The following is a 9,274-nucleotide window of genomic DNA, read 5'->3' on the forward strand; positions in this document are numbered from 1 at the left end:
TTAACAATAATTTAAGCCAAAAGCTTTTCATTTGTATGTATTTTCTTATTTATTTAGTCCTCACATAACTCAACGTGGTAACCTTTATCATTATAGCACTGAGAAAACTGAACAGAGGTTAAGTAACTTGCACACAATAGTAACACTTAGTGGGTGACTCTAGAAGCACTGGACACTTAGGATGACCGTGTCTAATCCAAAAGTGCTTTGGGGCCAGAAGTGTGCCAAATTTGGGAGATGACATTTTTTTTAATATTGTGACAACTTATACATGAAAGTATTTAATTTGGGCCTCATAGTTCAAGAGAATTAAGAGTATATGACTGTCAGAGCAGGGAGCACAGGTTCAGGTGAGCAGGCCTAACATTGGAGTAAAAGCTATGAGCTCATACTCAGATCGAAAGTAACACTACACTGACAAAATTTATAATGGCAAGTTTTACAAGGTCACCATATTTTATACTTTCTCTTGCCAAGAAAGAAACAGTGCCTCCTAGGCCTGCTCTGATTGTGAAGGCAGCAGATTGAACAATTGGGAATACTATTTGACCCATATACCATATGACATGGTAGCTTCAAGAAGGACGCAACAAAAAAGGGCTCAATAAAAGCATAAAGCAGCTTCATGTCTTAACATATGACAAGGCAGAGACTCCATAGTGTAACATTGTAAAGGGCATCACGTAGAATTTATAGCAAACTCCCGTGGAATATTCACACCACAAATTCCTAAGGCAAGACCATGCCATCTATAGCAGGAACTTCATCTTCTGAAGCACCCAGTGTGTTACCATTTCCCTTGTAGAGGAAGAGCACCTAACCATGAAGTAGAAAATGACCATATAGCCCCAAAGCTCATCTGAAGCTCTGTTTTGTGGGATTCACCAACTCAATACTCAGCAACTTGTTCAAACCGGTTCTAGCTGGTTCTGAGTGTTCTAGCTGGTTCTGAGTGGTTCAATCCGGCTCTAAACTGTTCTTTCCAGTTCAATCTGGTTCTGAGTGGTTCAGTACAGTTTTGACTGTTTCTGACTGGTTCAAACCAGTTTGATCCCGTTCTGGCCAGCTCAATCTAGTTCATTCAGGCCGGTTCAAATAGTTTCAAATTGGTTCTGGCCTATTCAATCCGGTTCTGAGTGGTACAAACTGATTCTGGCTGGTTCAACCCAGTTCTGGCGGGTTCAAACTGGTGAGGTTCTGAGCGATTCAAAACATTTCTGACTGCTTCAAAATAGTTCTGACCGGATCGATCCGGTTCTGACCGGTTCGATCTGGTTTTGACCGGATCTATCCGGTTTTGGCCGATTAAATCCGGTTCTGACCGGTTCGATCTGGTCTTCACCGGTTCAATATGTTTCTGACCGGTTTTGTGCGGTTCAATCTGGTTCTGAACGGTTCAATCTGGTTCTGGCTGGCTAGATCCTGTTCTGGCTGGTTAGATCCAGATGTGGTAGATTTTGTCTGGTTCTGGCAGATTAAATCCGGTTCTGAAGGGTTCAATCCAGATTTGACCGGTTAGATCTGGTTCTGACGGGTTCAATCCGGTTTTAACCAGTTTAACCCGGTTCTGACAGGTTCAATCTGGTTTTGGCTGATTAAATCCGGTTCTGACCGGTTTGACCCGGTTCTTACTGGTTCAATCCGGTTCGATCTGACTCTGAACTGTTTGATCCGATTCTGACCTGTTCCATCTGGTTTTATCCGGTTCTGACGGGTTCGATCTGGCTCCCGGTTCTCACTGGTTTGATCTGGTTCTGACCGGTTAGTTCTGGTTCTTACCTGTTTGATCCAGTACTGACCGGTTCAATCCAGTTTTAACCGGTTTAATCCGGTTCTGGCCGGTTCCATCCGGTTCTGACTGGTTTGATCCGGTTTTGTCCAGTTCGATCTGGCTCTGACCTGTTTGGTCCAGTTCTGACCGGTTCATTCCGGTTTGATCCGGTTCTTACTGGTTCAATTTGGTTCAATCTGGTTATGACTGGTTCGATCCCGTTCTGACCGATTCAATCTGGTTCTGGCCCGTTCAATCTGGTTTGACCCAGTTCTTACCGGTTCAATCCGGTTTTGACTGGTTCGATCCGGTTCTGACAGGTTCGATCCTGTTTTAACTAGTTTGATCCGGTTTTGACCAGTTTGATCCGGTTCAATCCGGTTTTGACTGGCTAGATCCGGTTCAATCCAGTTCTGACCACAACTGAAGCAAGGCCCTAATTAAATGTTTGTTTTTGTTTTAAATAATAGTTCTTTGCCCAAAAGGCCAGTATATCCAAGAAGAATATGAACTCCAAATGGAGTGTCATTAGTCCCTATCATACTCTTTGGAATAACTCAGTGTTACCAGGAGCAATTGCTTCTCACATCAATGGAGTTCTAAATTATTAAAACATTTAAATGCCCTTTTCTTTAAGTCTTTGAAGTGTTTGAAGATCAAATATCTAAGCACATATAGAACCTAACCTCACTTTACTGGCAAAGCAAGATACCACTACAAAGCATTGCCTAATTCTTTTTATGAAACCATGGCTACCCCAACACCCAACCCACATAAAGACCCAACAAAGGAAGAGAATTACAGACCAATTACCCTTATGAACATAGATGCATAGATGCAAATATTCTCAATAAAGTATTTGCAAACCTAATCAAAAGATGCACCAAAAAGATTGCCCACCATGATCAAGTAGGCATCAATCCAGAGATGAAGTGATCTAGTAGTTCAGCATACAAAAATTGATTAACATAAAATACCATATAAAGAAATTGAAGGACAAAAGTCATATCACGTCATTAGATGCAGAAAAGGCCTTTGACAAAATTCAACCAACACCCCTTCAAAATAAGAGTCCCAGAGAAATGCAGTGATAAATCATTGCCAACATTAACTACAGGCTATTCCACTAAAATCAGGAACAAGGCAAGCCTGTCTACATTCTCTACACCTATTCAGTAGAGTACATGAAGTCTTAACTAGAGCAATAAGAATGGAAGGAAATGACCCTAAAAATTCTAAGAAACTCGGGATACAAAATAAATACACAAAAATCAGTAACTTTTTGTGGTTGCTTAAATGTAGTTAGCCCCCATAATCTCATTGGAAGTGGCACTATTAGGTAATGTGGCTTTGTTGGATATGGCTTTATTGAAGGAAGTGTGTCATTGTGGGAGTGGGCTTTGAAGTTTCCTATGCTCAGGATACTGCCCAGTGCTTCAGTCAATTTCTTATTGTCTGTAAGGTATAGAACTCTTAACTAGTTTCCCCACTTGCCACCATGTTCCCTGTCATGATGATAATGGACTGGACTTCTGAACTGGAAAAAAAGCCAACCCAATTAAAGATTTTCATTTATAAGAGTTGTTGTGGTTATAGAGTCTCTTCACAGCATGAAGAATAAACACACAAACTAAGACTGTTTCCTATATGTAGGAACAAACAGACTAAGAAAGAAACACGGAAAACAAAATCTTTGACAACAGCTTCAAAAATAATTAAATATCTTGGGGGTAACTCTAACAAAGCAAGTGAAAATCTTGTATAATAAAAAATTCAGATGTTAGAGAAAAAAATTGAAGAAGATACCATAAGATGTAAAGATCTCCCATGCTCATGGATCTATAGGGTTATTAGAGTAAAGATGGCCACCATACCAAAGCAATCTACAGATTCAATGCAATCCCTATCAAAATCCCAACACAATTCTTCAAAGATCTTGAAATAACATTTCTCAACTTCGTGGTTGGAGATAGCACCATCCCTGATTTCAAATTTTACTGTAAAGCTATAGAGATAAAAACAGCATAGCATTGGCACAAAAGCAGACACATTGATCAATGTAATCAAATTGAAGACCTAGATGTAAATCCACATACCTATGGACACCTGGTTTTTGATAAAGAAGCCAGAAATGTTGGTCAAATGGATGGATGCATGTACAAGAATCCACATTTATGGATTCTATTCAAATTAGATCCATATTTATCATGCTATCCAAAACTCAAGTCCAAATGCATCAAAGACCTCAACATAAGGTCAGCTATACTGATTCTCATAGAAGAGAAAGTGGGGTCTAGCTTGGAACTCATTGGCACAAGAAAGAACTTTATGAACTTTACACTGTTAGCACAGACAGTAAGAAAAGCAGTATGTGGGACCTCATGAAACTGAGAAGCTTCTGTATGGCAAAGGACACTATCATTCAAAGTCACATGCAGAATGGGAAAAGTCTGCTCTTAACACAACTCTCTAGGAACTGGATTTTTCTAGCTCAGAAGCAAGTCTAAAGTCTGCTGGAGGCTCTTAGTCCTTCATCACAGGTTGACTTGTCCCTCTATTCAATCCTAGTTCCTTTAACTCTTTTATAGAGATTGTTCCTAAGGGAACTCTTCAATAGATGGCCAGCAATTCAGATTCAGTGCTTGAGATGGCTCAACCATTCCTCTCATGCTGTAACATTTTAAACATCTTATTCCGCTTTATCTATGAACTTTCTAGAATACTTTATCCTAGGGACACGTTATAATTGTTTAGCCCTTCTAGTAGGCTTTCCAGAAAAGGTATAATTTTAAAATAAAAAATACATAAATTAATTAGAAAGATAATACTATACTTTCTCTAATACTCTCAATGACTGTTTAAAGTATCTAAGACTTTTGATTTAATCTTCTCCCTCCAATATAATGACTTGCCCATAAATGAGATGCTGGGAATGGTCTCTTTCTAGGACTTGCATGATTTATACTGATATTGGTACTTTGTGGAATGATTTGACAAATCTGGGGCGATTACACTTTCATTTGTCTTGTTAAATGTAAGTGGTTCCTCTTCTGATTGGCATCACTAATGACAGTGTGGGGTTTGGCATTCTGTGCTCAGCATCAAGGACAGCAAAAGGGTGAGCAAGCTGCCAATTTGACTGGCATGTCAGGCAAATGACATGAATCAATGCATCTCTTGTGCATGGCTCACTGAAAATTATAATTATATATTTAAAAATGTATATAAGCCATATTTTATATTGAAAGCATGTGTTTTGTCGATCACATAACATATGACAAGACACAAACACCTTTCCACTGCCCAGGAAATGAGACCTCTACAATAAAACACATGATTTTTCTTGAGAATGGAAAGTGTCCACTTTAGTGAGAAATTTTAATTATTAAAGTCTGTACTTAACTAAAGCCCATAGAGGACTGGGGACCACGTATTCTTTGATAACCAGTAATATGGTTTGGAAATTGGAATAATATGAGGCTTGTGTCATTAAGAAGAAAAACTCATTAATTCCCAGTTTTTAATTTACTTTAGGAAATCATTAACATTGAAAAGATTAGTTGGGAGGAAGACTGATGAGTTTAGTTTTCTCAGGGAACACCGAGATTGTAAAAAGTCAACTGTGATTTATCATTTTTATATTGTTTGTACTTCGTGTTTTAATGAACAAGTTGACATTTGATGCACTCAATTTTTATTATTTTATAGCTTACTAAGAGAGTAAACTTTGGCGAAGTTTCTGTCTTCACTGAGATTTAATGGCATAATGGGCATAAGCAAGGATGTGGAACTCAGAAAACCTAATCCCAATTCGGGCCTATTACCTACGCATCTAGATTTATCTTACTATTATTATTAGCCAAATTGCACTTATCTGTAAATTGAGGATGGTTGTAATAATCACTTAATGGAATTGAAGGGATTAAATGAGATAGTACACCCACTCATGGTAAGTGTTCTCATGCGGTAGCTACTCATTATAATTTTAGTGGAGTCAAGATTGAGAAATGGTGTAATTAATGCTCTTTTAATATCAGGGAAAAGTAACTCTAACACAGATGTTCATGAATTCCCAGAGACTAGTGATGAATGAAAAATCCAGCTATTCTAAATTCTAATTTAATGTCTCCCTACAGTGTACCCCTAAATACAATAGACTGTTTTGTGAAGAGAAGATTTTGATAACTGTAAGTGAAATGTGCAAAATGTTTTCATTTTGGGCTTTAGAGTGGAACCCTGTAAGCAGTGTATCTGTTACTGTTTGACATGAGGTAATCATAAGGATGAATGAACACTGAGCTCTTATACCAAACTGTGTTAAGTAGTTTTTCAAAATTTGGTTATCATCCCCATCATTTTCCTCATGACAATTGAATTGTCATAAAAAGTAATGCTTGTTTTATGTATACAACATTGCATATGCTATGCAATTCAATCCTCACATTGATTTTCACTGTTATTTTGTCCAATCTATTAATATCTGCTCTAATTTCTTCTGCCTAATCTAAATCAAGAGGTAGAAAATGGAAGGAAGTTGTCCTGGACTACTCTGCTGGTAAATATTCATACTAAACCTAGAACCCACTTCTCTTCAGCTAAGACCCACAGAAGGAAGGATTTTTCTGTTCCAGGTTGCTTTGTTTAGGTTTAGATCAGACAGAACTGGAAAATGTGATCTATGGGTAGCACTACAGAGGTCACAATGAGCGGAAGTAAGAGCTGTGTCCACACAGATAACATGTCACCTCCATGATTTCACAGATTTCTTAATTTGTTGTGTTCTCTAGGCATCACTCACCAACACAGAGATACTGTCATGACAAAATGCACTCACACTGCATTGCAATTGGTCCCGTTTACCTAATTGGTACAAAACTCTCAGCTTTTTGGAGGGACCTGTTTTGCTGCACTGTGTAGTAGAGGGGGTTGTGTTTTCACACAGTGGCTGGAGAGACTGGCTTGTGTAGCATAAGTCATGCCTTAGGATGTTTGTAGATGCCAGTTCTTTCACAATAATCCTGTACCTTGGACTTTATCCTGTAGACAAACACATGATGCAAGCCTTGCTGGCAGCAGTGCCTTCAGCTGTTACAGAGTTCACCTGGGTTTTCTCCACTGAGCACTGTCTAGAACCCATAACCCCAACGTCCAACTCACAATTCAAAATAATAGCCTATTCCCTCCTTACTATGTGGCCTCATAAATAAATTATAGAGTTTCTGTTAGGAAATAAACCAAGTTAAAGTAGTGGCCTCATAGCCAAGAAAAAAACATTTAATCAATTTTAGAGGTGCCAGGTAAATTTATAAACATAATCTGCAAAGCAACTTAGACTTCCAGCATGGGCTGTCAGTGTGGATCTTTTGTATTAAATTTAGAATGCTTCTATTCAAAGGCATCAAGAGACACATAGATGTCTCACGGGGGAAATTCTGTTGGAAGAAAATAATATCTTCTTTAAAAAAAAAAAAAGGCCTAAAACACCTTAGATGGTTTCTTATCTGAGACACTGAGATCTCAATTGTGAAAGAGTTTTCATTTGGGAATGTGAAAAGCAGACATCCCAGAAGCTCTAGTGAGTTCAAAAGAAAGGTCACTGACTGAGACAGTCAAGGTGAATGATGCTTGTATGATGCCCAAGGCCCACATTGAGGACCAGAGGGACCCAAGGTTTACTGATTTCAAGGATAGTATAAAAGCTTAGCCAGTGAGCTAGAAGGTCAGTGGAGATATCTAGTGAATCAGAGACAATTAGTTCAGTACCCAGTGCAGGATATGGAAATTGAGGAAGAGAAAGCTCTGTTTGCCAGTAGCTTCATGGCCAGCAGTTTATGCTGAAATTTACATTGTGGCATTCCAGAGTTCTCTCCTGAAGGCTTCCTTACATCCTTGCTGCTGACTTTGGCTGGGATATTTAAAGATGACAAAGGCAGTCTTGGGGAGGGATGTGGTTCTTTGTTCATGCCTGATTCATCATGAAGTCTATATGTAAAATACAGAAAACACAAGGTTATAACTGTCCTGCTGTGCAGCTAAGGTCTTTATAAACCAGACAGGGTTATTCCATATCACATCTGGCCTGGGAACCTGTGTCTTTTCATTTCCACCACAGTATTATTTTCCAGTGCATGTCCCTCTCAATAAAATAATGTCACAAGAAACAAGAAAAATGTATATTATAAAAGAAGACATCCAAGAACTTACTGGACATACTGGAAGACTTTTCCATGGCTGGCTATTGTTTCTGCTAGTGTACTTTTTTGTTGTTTTTGTTTACTTTAACAAGTATCTATTATGTTCCAGAATGTGATTATTTAAACCTCACAATATTTTGGAGGCGGTAGTAATTATTCCATTTAGGAACGATGAAGCTGAGGTTTTATGAGATTAAATAATTTTGTTCAAAAGATGAAGGTAATTACCAAAGCAGATTCCAGTCTTCATGTCCTTTGATTACAAAGTCTACTGTGCTTTCCCTGGGGATTTAAATATAAGTTTTGCTAGTAGGTCTGACCTGGACTTCAGCCTACTATTTCACTAGTCAGTTCCCTGGAGAATTCTGAAGTTGAAATATGACTTTGGAGGTACTTATTGATTGAGAAAGTGGTTTTCAGGCATTTATGACTTAGCATGGGCCAGTTTTTTCATTGAGTGTCAGCTACCACCACCTCTGGCCTATAGTTATTCCCAAGAACATTAGTCTGCAGGACAATGATTCTATATTTGTATTGCTACTGAGGTAGTTTTCAGCAATTCAACTAAACCTGGTAATTATATAAGTGTACAAAAAGAGCAAGTGTAGGTCACCAAAGTGAATAGCTAAATGCAGACTCCAGCAGAGACTGGTTGTTCAGATAACAGCAGATTGTTTCACCGACATATGTTTTCTTAGTTTGGAGGCTGGCAGCTTCTGAGCCTCTCTGCCTTGCACATGGCTATCTTCTTGCTATATCTTCACATGGGTACTTGCAAATCCAAATGTTTAATGCCCTGATTTCCTATTTTAAAATGATTGCTTAACAATTATCACTTATATGTGATGTAATTTGGTCTTTTTTGTTCCCATTGGGACATCTTGCCTCCTTAGGTCATAATTAGGTCAGCCTGGCCTAATTATGTAGTGAGTTCCAGGACAGCCAGGGCTACATGGTGAGACCCTGTGTCTAAACAAAATGAAAACAACAATTTCATAGGTGTGTGTGTGTTCATTCCTAAAGCATGGACAACTTCCTGTGCTATACCACTGAAGAAAATGCCTCCTCCTTCAGTAACCACTAACTGCCAATAACTCATCCAGGAAGGGAGGTCTTATGTGCCACTTCTTCATCCAGTTGGAATATTGACACGCTCAGATTTTACAAGTTTTTCTGCACATCACTACACATGCTGTGAGGTCATGAGTGCAACGGGCATGGCATGTCTAGTAGACACTGTTTCACACCCTCTAACTTTCATATTCTTTCCACCTCTCTTCCTTAGTGTTCCTTGGTTCTTAGAGTGTGC

Source organism: Phodopus roborovskii, unplaced genomic scaffold (genome assembly GCF_943737965.1).
Source record: "Phodopus roborovskii unplaced genomic scaffold, PHOROB, whole genome shotgun sequence".
NCBI classification, from domain to species: domain Eukaryota; kingdom Metazoa; phylum Chordata; class Mammalia; order Rodentia; family Cricetidae; genus Phodopus; species Phodopus roborovskii.